A 16410-nucleotide genomic window follows, 5' to 3' on the forward strand; every position below is an offset into this window, starting at 1 on the left:
TACAATTTGACGTGAGATTTGGGCAGGGACACAAATCCAAACTGTATCAGGGTTTCATAGCTAGAGAGAAGGAGTCAATACCTGGCTTCAGAGCTTCAAAGAATAGGCCGACTCTCTTGTTAGGGGATAATGCAGCTGGTGACCTTAAGTTGAAGCCAATGCTCATTTACCATTCCCAAAATCCTAGGATCTCTAAGAATTAGGCTAACTCCATCATCCTAAGCAAATTAACAGAGGAACAGAAAACCAAGCACCACATGTTCTCATTTATAAGTGGGAGCTAAACATGGAGTACACATGGGCACAAAGAAGGGAACAATAGACTCTGGGGCCGACTTGAAGGTGGAGGGTGAGAGGAGGGTGAAGGTTGACAAGCTGCCTATCTCGGAGGTATTCCTGTAGTTAAAGCATGGATAAGCCAGTCACATGTGATCGATTCAATGTATCTAGCTCGCCAAATCTTTGGATGTCTTCTACATTATATCTAGGAATATTTTGGCATCTCAATTGCATTTGACTATTATGGAATCCAGGCTTCAGTTTATCTACTAAAGTAACCATAGAACTTGTATTAGATTACTGAGTGTGTACGTCAGCTCCAGAATCTCTGGTAAGCACAACCATACTGATATATTTAGCCAGAATTAAAATTATGCTTTTCTCCCCTTCCCAAGCATGGTTAGAACATAATCCTATGCCTATTCTCCAGGCTTTAAATGGAGATACAAATTTGCATGTTTTGTCATGTAAGCATTGCCTGGGTATAACTTTACAATTGGTTCCCTGGGCACAGAGAGTGTTTCTAGTAATGGATTTGGAGGATATATAAAGCAGTGGGGGTGGAGAACAGTCATAGAGTCTTCCACCAGGTGGCAGGACCACCCTCGTTAAGCAGGGTAAGAGGAATTGTTTCTACTAGTGAGAGAGCTTGGCAGAGTTGGGGGTTAAGTGGCTTCAAAATTAACTGAGATCCCCTAAATGTCACCATTCTAATCTTACAGAATGGTCTTTCCTAATCACTGCCCTAACTTTCACATGTGAAATCGGGTGAGGCTATGAATTCAATCTGTGTTGTGAATCGGCAACCAATAAGGTAAGAGTCTGTGTCTAATTTTAGCTACATCAACTCACCAGCTCTAAGAGTTAAGATATTATTTTAGGATAATAATAAGACATTCTTTTAGGACAATTATAGGAAAGCCTTGGTTCTCTGGCTGTATTTTTAGCCACAAATTTAGAACCCTGAGCTTTTTATTATATTACTTTAAACTGTCCTGGATGGTTAGAAGTAGCCAGCTTACCTGATAGACCTCATATTCTTCATGACTATTGAACTCTGCTGTGGCCTTCACCATTTGATCTGCCAAAGCCATTTCTTTCTTTTTTTAAAAAAAAACTTTAGTTACTTTTTATTGAAAACTGCACTGGACACTAAATGTCCACCTATTCAATAAACAAATACAGTAATCGTAACTCACACTAAAATAAAACATACTTCTGTTAGCCATTATTTTTCTGCTTGGGACAATTTTAAAGTTTTTCTTTTGTCACAAAAACAGGATTGTACCCTCACAAAGGCTCAAAATAGGCATCTTTTTAATCAAAAAGGCAATGATTCACAACAGATTATGAATAGAACCTGTAACTAGTTGATACAAATCTAATAGGATTTGTTAAAATCAGTCACATCTAATACATCAGAAGTGTTCTTGAATAAAGTATCACATGAAAAGAAGACTTCATGAAAGTCTGAAAAGGTGGGTTTGTTCATAGACAAGCTGACAAGTTACTATAAAAAGTGTTTCCTGAGACATAAGGAAATGCAGCATCATTCCTCTTAAACCCTTTTAGTTCAAGACTTTCCAGAGGATCTGAAACTGAGAAACTATATTTGAGTACAAATAGCTTATGAAACTTAATACTTTCTTTCTGCATCATCAGAGGGTTTTACAACCAACTTTCCCGCTCAGTATGTAGTTCTGTGAGACACGTTTCTCTGTATCCTGTACTGTCTTCAATCCTATGTGTGCAGGTGTCCACCACAGGCAAAGAGTTTTCTCCCCATTTTGTAGTAATGTGATCTTCCTATTAGCAAAAAGAGGTAACCAGCCCTTGTAGACTGAAGGGAGTCAGGATGAGGATTTCCTCTTTTTTTTTTAATTTTGATGTTTCAACTCTTGATGCAACATTCTAGTGCAGGGTGTTCAGGACCTGCTGTGCCCACGGGACTGATAAAAGAAAAAGCTCTATTTATGCTTTGTGATTTGATGGACAGATGAAAAACTTAACACGCAATAACCAAAGTTGGTCATTAAGAAATCACGTCTTTGTCTTTCAGCGCTTCTGTAAGCAGACGCATCTTCAGTTTTCTAGCTCTTGTAGTTTCAACACTGCAACATCAACAATGCATAGGTCCAGAATCAGTTAAAAAAAGACCATTAGATTCTTTTTCTCTTAGTTCATCTAATTTTCACTGTCTCTTGATCCCAAATAGCATCTGAATGATTACCTTTCAGCATTCTCTGCTATTGCTCCTTGGGGTGCTCTCAATTGTCCCCATGTTTTGTGGGCTGGTTGGGAGAGGGCGCTTAGGAAGGATGTGCCACTGTCAGGAGGTTGTGAGTCACTGGGATGCTTCCAGGGACAATCCCTTCCGTGGCTGCAGGGAATCTGCCTGGAGCCATACCCATGATGCCTGGTGGATATCTGTATGTGGTACCATTCAGCTCAGGATGAATTGTTTGCTGATTTACTACTGACCAAGGCACTGATGTGACCAAGAATTCCTTGTTCACACAGTTTCTTAAACTTTCTGGGATGCGACCTGTGATGACACGACGGATCTCAGTGGCAGCTGCCTCCCTCATCTCTGTTTTCGCCTGCTCGCTGTACCAGCCAGTGTGAGGATCCTGCCCTCCTTGACGGCCTGTGCTAAGGCTTTCTCATCCACCAGGCCACCACGGGCTGTGTTCACAGGGAATACTCCCTGCCTCATCTGCTTTATAGTAAAGTCATTGATGAGGTGGTGGTTACGTTCGTTGAGATTGCAGTGCAAGGAGACCCAGTCACTCTGATCTCTGATATAGCAAGTCCTCAGGGTGTAGACCCTTTGAATGCCCAGGGACCACTCTATCCCATCCTGCAAGTTGGGGTCATAAAATATGATGCTGAATGTAAAGGCCTTGGCTTGAACTGCAACCTCCTGCCCCTTGTGACGGAAGCTGATGAGGCCCACAGCGTCTCCCCACGGATGCAGATGGCTTCTGAGGCCACCTCGCGGATCTGCTCCACGCTCTGAACCCATGTGCCTTCCCGCAGTACCTGGCACAGCCACTTGCTCCTCCAGTACAGACTGAGGATGTGGCAGATGGTGAAGCTGGCTGTCTCTTCTGCGGCTGCTGACGGGATGTTGCACACAGGAATCCTGAGCTTGCAGGCGGCCTTGATGTCCATGTTGTCATAGCCACACCTATCCACACGATCACTCTCAAGGCCTTGAACTTTTCCAGGTCCTCCCTGGTTAGGGTGACGGTGGTACATCTTGGCAGCCACGGCTTCATTTAAAACCTTCTCGTGGTTCTCTTGCAAGGACTGTTTGTTACAGAAGGCCACAGTGGCCAGGTCCTTCAGGATAGGTGTCTCCATGGTGCAATCTCAGAGTGCCACAAGGGTCGGGAGTGCAGGAGTCCATTCATGATACCGTCACAAATTCTGTCCAATTGCTGTCTCTTGACTTTGTGCTTATCCACAAGGGCCATTCTTTATGGAACTTTGCAACTCTCAGATCAAAAGGCAAAGCAGTCCTCTAAGAACTTAGAGGAACTCGCAGGAGTCTGAGTGCATGTTGCTTGCAACTTGGTCGCCATTGTGCAGTCAATCAACGAACCTCTCCACGACCCCAGGTCTGGAGTGCCCGTAGTCCATGATGCCAGGGGGTTAGAGGCTGCTCTGGCCTGGGGCAGCCAGGTCCCTGGCCCTGCTCTGAGCCTTAGGAGCAAACTGGGGGCCTACCCTCGTGTCTGCATGGTCTTGAGGCTCCTCCCCTGCTGGGGGCCCCACAGACAGGAGGGAGGGGTGCTGGGCACCCCACTGGCATGAGGTGGCATTCCACTGGACCCCAGCCACTTCGGTCCTAGCTGGCCCACCCAGCCCATTTCTTTTAAAAAACTTCTTTATTTCTTGTGGTCACAGATGATGCATTAAGACAAAAACTGCTCTAAAAAGAGAGAATAAGAACATAACTCTAACATGAAGTATGGTGGCAAAGGAAACAAGAGAGTTCTATGGCATAATTTACAAAGGACTTTGATATGGTGTGGCTGTGTCCCCACCCAAATCTCAACTTGAATTGTAATTCCCATAATCCCCATGTGTCATGGGAGGGACCCAGTGGGAGGTAATTTAATCTTTGGGGCAGTTACCCTCCATACTGTTCCTCCTGATAGTGAGGTCTCATGAGATCTGAGGGTTTTATAAGGGGCCTTTCTGTGTTAGCTCAGCACTTTTCCCTCTGGCCACCATGTGAAGAACATGTTTGCTCCCCCTTCCTCCATGATTGTAAGTTTCCTGAGGCCTTCCCAGCCATGATGAACTGTGGGTCAATTAAACCTCTTTTCTTTATAAATTATCTAGTCTTGGGTATTTCTTCATAGCAGCCTGAGAATGGACTAATACATACTTTTAGAATAGAGATCTTTGTAGACTAAGAAAGCAGCCTAGTGGAAATGAAGAGCTAAGAGATGCAAAGAAGATGATGAGTAGTGGGACAGAAGGAGCAAGTTCTTGGAGGGGCCCTAACTTCAAGCAGGAAGAAGAGTTCAAATGCAGTAGTGATGCTGGGGAGTGATCTGGGGGCTGGATGAAAAAATATCATGAAATCAGAAAATGAGCTCCAATGAGTGGATGGATGGGGAAAATGAAAGCTGGGCCATTACATAGGAGAGGGCTGTCAGGAGCCTGAGATCTCAGGGTCAGAGCAGCCCTGAAGGATGACAAGGTTCAGGTGTGGCCTCTCCTCTGGCTGGCTGAAGTGCTGAGGTGATCTGAGAACTGTAAGCTGATAAGTTATCAGCCTAGCTGTGAAAAGGTGACAGCAGGGCAAAGTGTGGGGATGGACCTCGTGAGCAATCTGGGTGTGCACAGTCTGGAGGAAGGTTGGGGTTGGAAGGAATCCTGTGGGCTGGCAGATAACACAGAGGAATGAGGGTGGGTGGGTGGGACATCAGAGGATGAGCTGGTTTTATGAGAAGGACATGCTGGTGGAAGGGCCTGGAAGTAGCTGTAAGTACTTCAATCTCCCTAACCTTCTGCTCTGGGGCAAAGGGCGACCTCTGTTAGTGAGCTTTGTGAGCACATGAACTCAATGAGGAATTAGACGAAAAACAGCTCAGTGCCAACCACATAGTCAGCACTCAGTGAAGATCAGCTCGGATGGTTGTTAAAGAAAGGGATCAGTGGAAGGACTAAAAGATGGGCTGATGGAGTGACAGAAAGAGGGGCAGGTCTGAAAGTGATGAGGGGACAAGTAGGAGCAGTACCAGAAGTGGTGTCTTCCATCACAGGGCTGATGAAGGCCGCTCTCCCACCTTCCCTCCCCTTCCCTTCCCTCCCCTCCCCTTCCCTCCCCTCCCCTCCCCTTTCTTCCCTAAGAGCTTTATGAAGACATAATGCACATACCATACCATTCACCCATTCCAACTGTACAGCTCAATGGCTTTTAGTGTATTAACATAATTGTGCAACCATCACTAAATTGATTATAAAACATTACCACAACTTAAAAAAAACCCACCCCAACAATCCTCCTGTATCCTTGAGCCATCCCCCCTAATCCTAGGAAACCACAAATCTACTTTCTGTCTCTCTATTTTGGACATTTCACATAAAGGGAATCCAAATGCACAATAAGCAAATTTTTTCTTAAATCACATTTTAACTGGAGTACTACTTCGATGCAAAGAAATGAAGGACTAATGGTGAACTCTCAGGTGCTAGCAACAGGCATGTGCACTGGGAGCGGCGAGGAGGGGACGGGATTTGGAGATTCAAATGTTGCTTCCTCTATGCATAAGCTGCTCTGCTTGTTTTTCCTCTTGAAATGTGCTTAGAAGGGAAAATGTCAAAAGCCAACCAGCCACAGAATCCAGGAGAAGGCCAGTGAGTCACTGCAGCAGCTGAGGCCCTGCTGAGCATTGCACAAAGACGAGGCTGGGGAATCTCTGCCCTTGGGGTTTCCCTCTTGAGGGGGAGACCACTATGTGAAGGCATGTGGGTGGGAAGAGACCTAACAGTGCTGATGGGGAGCTGGCAGCTGCGGTGGAGAGATCGTGATGGTGGATCCCACAGCACGTTATTATTAAGGAAAAGGATCAGAGGGAGGGACAGAAAACTACGTAAGGGACTGCACAGAGATCATCTTGGGGCCCTGACCTGTCCTTTAGTCCCCCCAGCTCCCCCATGGAACACAGTACCCTGTCCAGGGAGGGGTCAGGGCTCACCCGTTTCTCAAAGAGTGGGCGTAGACCGAGCAGCTCCTGAGATGACGTTGGGTGATTCACCCTGTGCCAGCCCCTAAATAACATTAAATCACCCACTAAAAATAGTTCTTTCCTTTTAAATTAAATTCTCTTTTAGACCTTTCAAATCAAAGAGAAATGATCAACTTGGTGCCCGCATGTTTCTAATACCTCACTAACATCTGCTCACTTATTTTTTATTTTTATTTTTGGGACAGGGTCTCACACGTCACCCAGGCTGGAGTGCAGTGGTGCAGTCTTGGCTCACTGCAGCCTCAACCTCTTGGGCTCAAGCTATCCTCCCACCTCAGCCTCCCAAGTAACTGGGACCACAGGCATGCACTGCACTGCAATGGGCAATTTACTTGTCTGTCTCTCTCACCAGACATGGAACCAGATAGCTGCCTTGTTTTTTTTTTATGTGTTTAGCACCCAGCATGGTACCTGGCACAGAGAATCCTCAGTAATTATTTACTGAGTATAACGAATGAATGAACGGGTGTCTTCCAGGTTTTCGTCCCTAATACACTGCATAGCTACCCTGAATACGTTTATTCATTCACTGCAATGCTTACTAAGCAGCTACTATGTGCAAGATGCCCTGCCCTTAATGGCTTTATTTCCAGTCAACAATCTAGTTATTGTGCAAAGCGATAGTCAAGATCATGTCAGGGGTGGGAGACCTGAGGTTAGATCCTGCCTCTGACACTCAATATCTGGGGTGCCTTGGACCATTTACCTTCTTGACTAAGAGTGTCCTCATGTGTAAAGTGGTTTTATAATATTAGCTTGTAGGATGGTCCTGAGTCACTTCAGTGAATGCTATTGCATGAATGAGAGAGTCAGAGTGAGTGAATGAATGAAGGAATGAATGACAATGGTCCTGATCAGGTGGGACACAGCCTGACTCCTCTCCCATGGCCAGGAAATCCAGAACAGGTATGAGAAATCCTAAGCCTTGAGCTTTGTTTAACCAGGCAAAATCGGAGCAAACTGGTGAAAGAAGGGAAAGCTAGAAAAATTCTCTCCTTCAGTGGACCCTGAGGCTGTGGCTGGACCCAAGCAGGGGCCCTTAAGCAGGTGAGCCACGGAACAGACCAGCTGCTCCCTGGACTGCTGAACGTCCCGTTGCTGCGGGTACCCCTCCTCTAAAGGGATGTGGGCCATGTGATGTTGGCATGGTGACCAGTTAGCTGGTCCTCCCACCCCTGTCCTCTGCATCCTGAGATGACAAAGAGGCCCTGAGGAGTAGAATGGGCCCCTGACGGCTCCCCAGGCTCATGAATGGTAGGGAGAACCAGGTCCAAGAATGGAGGGGCCTGGCGCTAAACTCTCGCCATGGGAACAATGGAGCCGTTGCCCTGGCAACCAAGCAGGCCTCTCCCTGGGCCTCAAGGCTGAGTCTGGGAAGAGGTGTCCTAAGAAAGGGAGGCGGGAATGGAGGTGGGTGCGTCTGTTCTCAGCACACAAGGGCGGCAGGAGACCCCATTTCCAGGGAAGATCATCAGAGTCTCTGTTTGCCCATTCTCCAGAGCCACTGAGGAAGACCGGGGTGTGGAGACCTCATTGCAGTCTCTGTTGAGGATGTCCCTTCATGCCTACCCCTCCTCCCAGGCCTCCTGAGGGATAGTTCAGAGGTGGGGCTGTGAGATCAGGACACGGGGACTGATGGCAAGCGTGACGGGTCTAACCTTGGGGTTGTCCTGGAAACTCTACAACATGTGTGGATGCAGGTGGGGCGTGTAGAACTGGGTGGGGGTTGGGGGTGGGGTAGGGCTGCATTCTCCAAGCTGAGAGCAGACCCTTGCCTTAAGAGGCCCTGGAGGTTGTGTTAAAGGGCCAGCTTCTGGAGCAAGGCAGTCCTGGCTTCAGCTCTGGACTTCATCACTGGCTGCACGACCCAGGGGATGTCATTTCATTCCTTGGATTCCAAGTTTCCTTGGCTGTAAAACAGAAATAATACCAGTCACAGTATGGTGGTGTTGAATAAAGAGGACAGCCCCTGTCAACACAGTGGTGGGTGGGTCGCTCAGTGTGCATTCACTTCCCCTCCCCACCCTCACCACACCTCTCGTTTCTCCCTCTGGGCACCTGTGGCTCGGAACCCTGGAGGGATTGCCCTGGCCTCAGTTTGTACACAAACTGCCCAGATACCCCATCCACACAAACTCACTTCCTTCTCCCTGCCAGCCTCCCCATTGCTCCATGACCTCCTGAGGAAGATGGCCTGTGAAGGTACCAGGCAGGACATGCTGGATCATGGTGCTGGAGTTTGTCTTTGAGAAGTGGTAGTTACCGGTACCCTTTGCCTGTCAGATGTTCTCATTTTCCCTTTTGAACTTGGGTTGCTTTTGCCATAAACAAAAATAAACAAAAAGAAAAGAGAAAGTGAAGAGGGATTGCAGTACAACTTGAAAAAGGCCTGAGCACTCAGGGGCATAGGGGCTGACCTCTCAGGGCCCCAACAGTGTCCTGGTCTTATCCCTGGTTAGAAGCTGGGGGTTGGGGTAGAACCTGCCTCAGCTGGTGGCCACCTGAGCCCTGCAGCCCCATGCCTTTTCTCCTCCACAGTCAGCACTCACCACCTTGGTCAGGGAGCCTGTGTGGGTGTTAGGGAGATTAAGACAGGGGACACCATCACAGCCAGACTCCCGGTCCTTTAGATCAAATAGGTCCCTCTTGTGGCTGCTCTCAGAGCAGACAGGCTGGCAGAGAGGGGCACAGGGCGCCTGAAGGGAGAGGCGCCAAGGACTCTGAAGTTGCCAAAAGGCAAGCTTGTTCCTGGCCTAACCCCCTGAGTTGAATTGGAACTGAAAGGCTCTTTCCGGCTTCTTCCCAAGCAAGAACCTTATTGAGGTTGAAATACAGCCATTCTGAGAAGCCATGCTGCATGCAGGCTGCACTGCCGAGCTGAGAGGGGCCCCTGAGGAGGAGCTGGCCACAGGGTTCTCACCCACAAAGTAATCATCTCAGAGAGAAGATCATACACATAGCTCACGTGCTATTTCTGGAGAATCAGTTAGGTCATAGCCCTGGGCTGGGCTCGTTGTGGGGGTGTGTGGGCAGAAACTAAGAAAACCATACTTGTTGTTCTTGAGTGCCTTAAATCTAGTTTGTGTGCTCATTCCAAACAGAAATTCTTACCTTGGATTCTTGGATTGGCTTCACGGGGTCCATGGACTCCCTCAAATTATATGCAAAATATGAGCTCATGAGCATTTTTCTGGAAAGAGGGTCAGTGCTTTCATCAGATTATCAAAGGATTCAAAAGAATAAGAACCAGAGCTAAAGTAAATGAGATCAGAATGTTCTCATTCAATGGCGCATGAGCCCTTGCAAAACAGTCACCTTGGGAGGGGGTAGACGTGCTCACAAAACATCATCTTTCCTTCCATCAGGGGTTCCTGCAGGCTGTCCTTGGGGACAGCTTTAAAGCTATGAGAGTATCTCAGGCTGATTTCTTCCTGACCACATTTCATTTTTGCCCCCAGAGTGACCGAGCTTGATCACCCACCTTAGTCACCAGCTTTGGATCCAAACGACTGTTAGCTGTTTCCAAAAATTCCATCCACCTTAACAAGGCAAAGATTTGTCACCCTCAAGAGTATCCAAACAAACATGATGGTTATTACTGTAGGATTTCCCAAAACTGCCTTAGGAACACAGAGTGGGAAAAGAGCATATCCACATGTGTGGACTCCATGTCGTCTTTAGAGAATGACTGGAGTCTGATAGGTCAGTAGGAGAAAAGAACTGGGACCCTACACACAACCTACCGCAGGCTTGTTCCAAGTTTTGCCTTCAGTGGGCCGGATAAGTGGAACATTTGCTCTGTGCTCTCCGTTCACTCTACAATTCTTGAATGAATAGGAACCACAGCGAGGTCTAATTCGCAAACAATGAATTGTAAACATAACAGATTAACTAGCAATACCCAGAAACTGAGATGAAGGGTCGAAAGAACGCGTAGAGGACATCATAGAAGTCACAGAGGCCAGGAATGTGCCATCGTTCATACAGCATTCAAGAGATGTTTATTGGTATCTGCTTAGGACCGAACAGGAGCTCCCAGTAGAATAGAGAAGACAGACACACAAATATCCAGCTATAGAGCCATGGAGAATGTTATAACAGAGGAATATGCAAGGCGCTAAGTTCACTGAGGAAGTGACATTCCAAAAGTTCAGTCAATGTGGCACGAAATTCACCCCAAAGTGACAAATCCTTCGAGGAGTGAACAGAGAGCACAAAGCAAATGTTCTCTTTATTCGCCCCACTGAAGGCAAAACTTGCAAGAAGGCTGTGGTAGGTTGTGTGAATGGTCCCAGTTCTTTTCTCCTCCCTGTAGCCTTGTCTGTTGCCAGGTGACTTTGCACCCTGGGAGGGTTGGAATTCCCTGCTCCCCAGAAGTGGGATATTAGCAGACATGTGAGACAAGCAGGATCTTTAAAAGAAGCTCACGTGATTCGGCCTGTTCTCTAGCACTCCTGTCATTGCCATAAGAAGAATATTCTGGCGACTCAGGAGGCCAAGACCAGGAGAATCGCTTGAGTCAGGAGTCTGGGCAACACAGCCATATCTGTTTCTAAAAAAAAAATTAATTAATTAAAAATAATATTGATGGCTACTTCACTGATCATAGGAAGAGAATGAGAGATATGCAGAGCAGAGTTGTCCCAACCAAGGTGTCCCAGCCAAGCCCAGCCTGGACAAGAACCTCCAAGCAACCTCAAGATGCAGAAGTAACCCCAGTAAAATTAGCAGAACCCCTGTCAACCCAAAGAAAGGCAAAACATCATAGTAAAAAACTGTGGTTTTAAGTCACTGAGTTTTGGGGTAGTTTGTTACACAGTGAAAGCTAACTAATACAAAGATCCCCTTATCAGAGTTTTCAGTAAATTTCCTACTGTCCAGTTATCTAAAAGACCAGGCACTTTGTGAATTTCATAAAGTAGATTCTTTCATCGTTCAGCGACTATTACTGAGAATCCGTATCTACTATGCTCGAGGTGCTATGGCAATTAAAATGGCCATAGAAGCTTGAGGTCCAGTTGAGAAGATGACATAGAATATAAATACTGAGAAGGTAGAATGTGATTAAAATGTCACAAAAGAGATCAGAAGAGGAACTAAGAGAGTTGGAGCAATTCCTTTCTTTTTTTTTTTTTTTTTGAGTCGGAGTTTCGCTCCTGTTACCCAGGCTGGAGTGCAATGGTGCGATCTCGGCTCACCACAACCTCCACCTCCTGGGTTCAAGCAGTTCTCCTGCCTCAGCCTCCTGAGTAGCTGGGACTACAGGCATGCGCAACCACACCCAGCTAATTTTTCTATTTTTTAAAGTAGAAACGGGGTTTCACCATGTTGACCAGGATGGTCTCGATCTCTTGACCTTGTGATCCACCTGCCTCGGCCTCCCAAAGTGCTGGGATTATAGGCGTGAGCCACCACACCCGGCCAGAGCAATTCCTTTCAAGACAGGAGGTGATCAGGAAAGCTAGGATCTTACTAGGCAGTGGAGAAAATAATGGATATTTCCCACAGGGGACTTTGAAAGCCAGGCCATGGAGATTGGGTCTTATTTCTTAAGCAGGTCACTCTCACTTGGCTGGCTAGACAGCTTCTTCCAGAAGCAGTATACTCCCAGGCAGGAGAGTCTCCTTCCAAAAGGACGTGAAATATAGATGACATCACAAGCCTCAGGGAAAAATGCTCCATCAGTTATTCATTCACCCCAGAAACCTTTACTGAACACTGTGCCAGGCTGTGGACTCCATGACGTCTAGAAGCCAACCCTGGCCTTGGAGGTACGGAGAGCTGAGGAAGAGGAATAGACACACACAAGCACAATGTGGTGGCCATGTGATGGGTGCCATAGTCTAGGTGAAAACAAGGCACTGTGGGAACCCACAGAAGAGAATGCTCCACTCTGCTTGGCGAGGTCAAAAAGGGCTTCCTAGAGAAGGTGACACAAAAGCTGAGGCTGTGAGTATTGGTGAATGGGGAAACATTTCCCAGGCAGACACAGGGAGAGGGACTGGGGGAGAAGATACTGGTATTTTCTAGATTTCCATCCTTGGCCATGCTTATTCTCACTCTATTCACTCTTATTCCACTATCTTCGCAGTCCTGCGGATTCAAATGTCTTCTAGATGTGGATGACTCTTCAAGCTATGTCTCCTCAGAGGTTCAGAGTGACATCTGCTGCCTCCCAGATTTCACTGCATGGGGGTCCCCCAGGACTTCAAATTCAGCCATCCAGAATGGAGGTCCTCATAGTTCACCCCCAAACCTGAATCTTCCTTTGAAATTATTTTCTTGGTGAACGAGTCCATCTCCTGCCCAGTCACTCAAGCCAGTGGGTCAAAAGTTCTCTCAGGGCCAGGTGCAGTGGCTCACGCATGCAATCCCAGCACTTTGGGAGGCTAAGGTAGGTGGATCGCCTGAGGTCAGGAGTTCGAGATCAGCCTGGCCAACATGGTGAAACCCTGTCTCTATTAAAAATACAAAAATTAGCTGGGTGTGGTGGTTGGCACCTGTAATCCCAGCTGCTCGGGAGGCTGAGGCAGGAGAATCGCTTGAACCCAGGGGGTGGAGTTTGCAGTGAGCTGAGATCCCACCATTGCACTCCAGCCTGGGAGACAAGAACAAAACTCCATCTCAAAAAAAAAAAAGTTCTCTCAGTTCTTTCTCTTTTCCCCTCTTTCTCTGTCTTTCTTTGTGTAAGGCTTTTAGTTTTGGGGGTGAGGCGAATGCCTAAGTAGACTACTGAGGTGACTGATAACTGTGATTTAGAGGGAGATATCCGGTACCCCTTGGATCCAGGAAAGTTAAGGAGAGTGGCAGTATGTTGTTGAGACAGAGAGAGGGAGGGGCTACAAAGTAATAGATCATCCACATACTGGAGAAGGAGACTGGGTTGGAGGGAGCAGGAGTTAAGGTCACCTGCTAAGGCTTGTCCGAAAATGTGGGGGCTGTCCCTAAATCCCTGAGGCAGGACTGTCCAGGTAAGCTGTCGTGACAGGTTGGTGTCAGGATCGGTTCAGGTGAAGGCAAAACGGAAGTAAGATTCCGGGCGAAGGGGAATAGTAAAGAAGGCATCCTTAAGGTCAAGAACCGTAAAATGAGAGGTAGTGGAGGGAATGTTGGATAATAGAGTGTATGCATTGGGGATCACTGGATGAATGGGTACCACTGCCTCGTTGATGAGGCGCAGGTCCTGAACTAGGCGGTAGTTGCCGGTCGGCTTTCGGACGGGTAAGATAGGAGTATTATAAGGGGAACTGGTGGGGATAAGGAGTCCCTGGGCCAGAAGTCGGGTGATGATAGGCTTTAGGCCCTGGCGGTGGGTTTTTGAGATAGGAAACTGGGGACGTGAGGGAAAATGGGTAGAGTTCTTCAGGAGTATTTTAACTGGTGTGTGATGTCTGGCCACCACAGGTTTGGAGGTATCCCATACTGAGGGATTAACTTCATTAGGAGGAATAGGTGGTTGAGGCAAGGGGATAAGGCAGGGCGAGATACCGGTTAGGAGTAGCAGTAGGAGGTGGGCAGATGATGAGCTTGAATGTGGGGGGCCGGTGAATTGGAGTGTGGCTCCTACAGTCTGGAGAATATCTTGTCCTAAAAGGGGGACTGGGCATGAGGGTATGATTAGAAAGGAGTGGGAGAAGGGGTGTCCCTCAAGGACACAGGCTAAGGGAAGAGTTTGGTTAGGACAGGACGGCTTTCCATCAATCCCCATGACTGAAACCTGGGAAGGCATGCTAGGTCCTGAGTAGGAAGGCAGTACAGAATAGGTAGCCCCCATGTCCATTAAAAAGGAAATGGACTTACCCGCTACCTGCAGCGTTACCCTGGGCTCAGCGAGGGTGATGGGGGTCCTTGAGTCCAGGCTGCATCAGTCATCCAGAAGGCTGAGAAGTTCAAGCTAAAAAGGACTGCTTCCTGCGGACCAGCCTGCCCCCCACATAGAGGTGTGGGGGCTGAGCCTGCAGCCCGGGATGGGCAGTTAACCTTCCAGTGTCCAGTCTGTTTGCAGCTTGGGCAGGGTCCAGGAGGTGGATGAGGACAGGGGCACTGCCATGCCCAGTGTCCCTCCTGGCCACATCTGAAACAGGGCCCAGGCGGAGCCTCTGATGAATTTTGGGAGGGCTTCGATGGACCCCCTCCACCAAATGTTCGGTGGGCTGCCGGCCTCAGGGCTGCTACAAGAGCTCGGGTTTGGAGGCCTACCTTTTGCTGTAAACGGGCCTGGCGGGTGGCCTCAGCCTGTTCCTCTCGGCCATTGAAAACTTTAAATGCTGTGTTCACCAGGTCCCGTAGGGGAGTTTGGGGGCCCTCCTCAGCTTTTTTAAGTTTCCTCCTTATATCAGCTGCTGACTGGGAGATGAAGTGGGTGGCTAAGACTGTAGCCCCTGCTAAGGAGGCCAGATCTAGCTGGATATGGAGGATCATAGCATGAGTTAATCGGTCTAGGAAGGCAGCTGGGTTTTCATCAGGACCCTGAGTTATTTCCCTTAACTTGTCATAATTAACTACCTTTTTTTTTTTTTTTTTTAGGATTTTTAGTATTTATTAACATACAGGTCAAATCAGTGTGTTTTGGTTCATTTCAGTTCCTTCACTGCCAAACCAGGCGGCAGGGACTGCTTCAGTTTCTCTGCCTTCTCCTTGTCGGTGATGACCAGGGTGTAAAGGTATCTGCTGCATTGAACTTTAAACTTCACATTGTCCTTATTTTTCTTGATCTTGACAGATTTGGCATCTTTTCGTCGGGCCGTGAGCAGAAAGTCCTTGATTTCAATTTTCCGAGGCATGGTGACGAGACGCGCTGGGAGCGGGCGCGCACCGGGACCTTCTCACCCACGTACCACCCTACAAACGCTCGCCAATTAACTACCTTTTGAGCTGTGCTTTGCATGCCTGCTAGGAGGCACTGTAACATTTGGTCTCAGTGGCGGCGGCCCGGTTTGAATAGTCCCAATTAGGGTCGGCCTCAGGGATTGCCACTGCGCCTACTGGCATTTGATTGTGAGATGTACCTGATGGGCGTGAGCTCGGGCCGCTGTAAGAATGCGGTCACGCTCATCAGGAGTAAGAGTGGAAGACAGGATCACATAGGTGTCATGCCAGGTTAGGTCGTACGCCTGGGTGAGGTAACGAAATTCTTTGGTATAAGCGGTAGGATTCATAGAGAATGACCCTAGGCGTTTTTCAACAGCTGACAGATCAGAGACAGAGAAGGGAACGTGCACTCAGACAACGCCTTCTGCTCCGGCTCACGCAAAGGACAGAGGAGTGGGGGTTCGTGAGAGCGGGTTCGAGCACTGACAGGGGAAGTTATATTAGGGCTTTGGGGAGGAGAAGGAGAAGAGGGAGGAGGGAGTTGAGGCCTTGCATAAGGAGCGGGGTTGGTGAAGTGGCCGGGGCAGGACAGGTCTTCCGGGTCTTTGGAGAGTGCGGAGCCGGGCAGGGCTGAGGGCAAAGGCAGGGTTTTGGCTAACAGAGCCTGGGAGGAGGAACAAAAGGAGCAGAGGGCGGGCTGGGAGCGAAGGTACCAGAAAGCCTGCACATAGGGGACCTCTGACGATTTACTGTTCTTTTGGCAAAAGTTGTCTAGGTCTGTCAGGACATTAAAGTTGAGCGTGCCCTCTGGAGGCCACTTAGACTGGTTGTCTAGGGGATATTGTGACCAGGCCACGGTGGAGAGGAAAAGCAGCCTTTTCTTTTTATTGGAAAGACCTAGTTTGGGTAGATTTTGGACTAGGCATCCTAATGGCGATTTAGGGCCTGGGCGGGACTTCTGATTGCCCATGGTTCACTCTTGTGGGGAGTTAGGAGTTAGAAATGAATATGGGAAGGTCTTATACCCAACACAGGCAGAAGTACTCCTTTG

At 48.0% G+C, this 16410-nt stretch overlaps 1 long non-coding RNA gene and 2 pseudogenes across 2 annotated transcripts in view; 1 reads left to right on the forward strand and 2 right to left on the reverse strand.

Annotated features, from left to right (window-relative positions):
• Nucleotides 1-847: 847 nt before the first annotated feature.
• The window catches only part of LOC116555103, a 19062-nt gene continuing 3499 nt past the window's right edge, over nt 848-16410 (forward strand). Inside the window, exon 1 of the long non-coding RNA XR_004270373.1 lies at nt 848-1093. This is a non-coding gene — a long non-coding RNA (uncharacterized LOC116555103). The remainder of the gene's footprint in view (nt 1094-16410) is intronic.
• On the reverse strand, nt 2405-3813 carry LOC116555100 (annotated as a pseudogene).
• On the reverse strand, nt 15055-15398 carry LOC116555101 (annotated as a pseudogene). Its single transcript, XR_004270372.1, has one exon. The product of XR_004270372.1 is annotated as a 60S ribosomal protein L38 pseudogene (transcript).

The sequence above is a fragment of the Sapajus apella genome, unplaced genomic scaffold (assembly GCF_009761245.1).
Source record: "Sapajus apella isolate SASKATOON/1434 unplaced genomic scaffold, GSC_monkey_1.0 scaffold14, whole genome shotgun sequence".
In the NCBI taxonomy this organism is placed as follows: domain Eukaryota; kingdom Metazoa; phylum Chordata; class Mammalia; order Primates; family Cebidae; genus Sapajus; species Sapajus apella.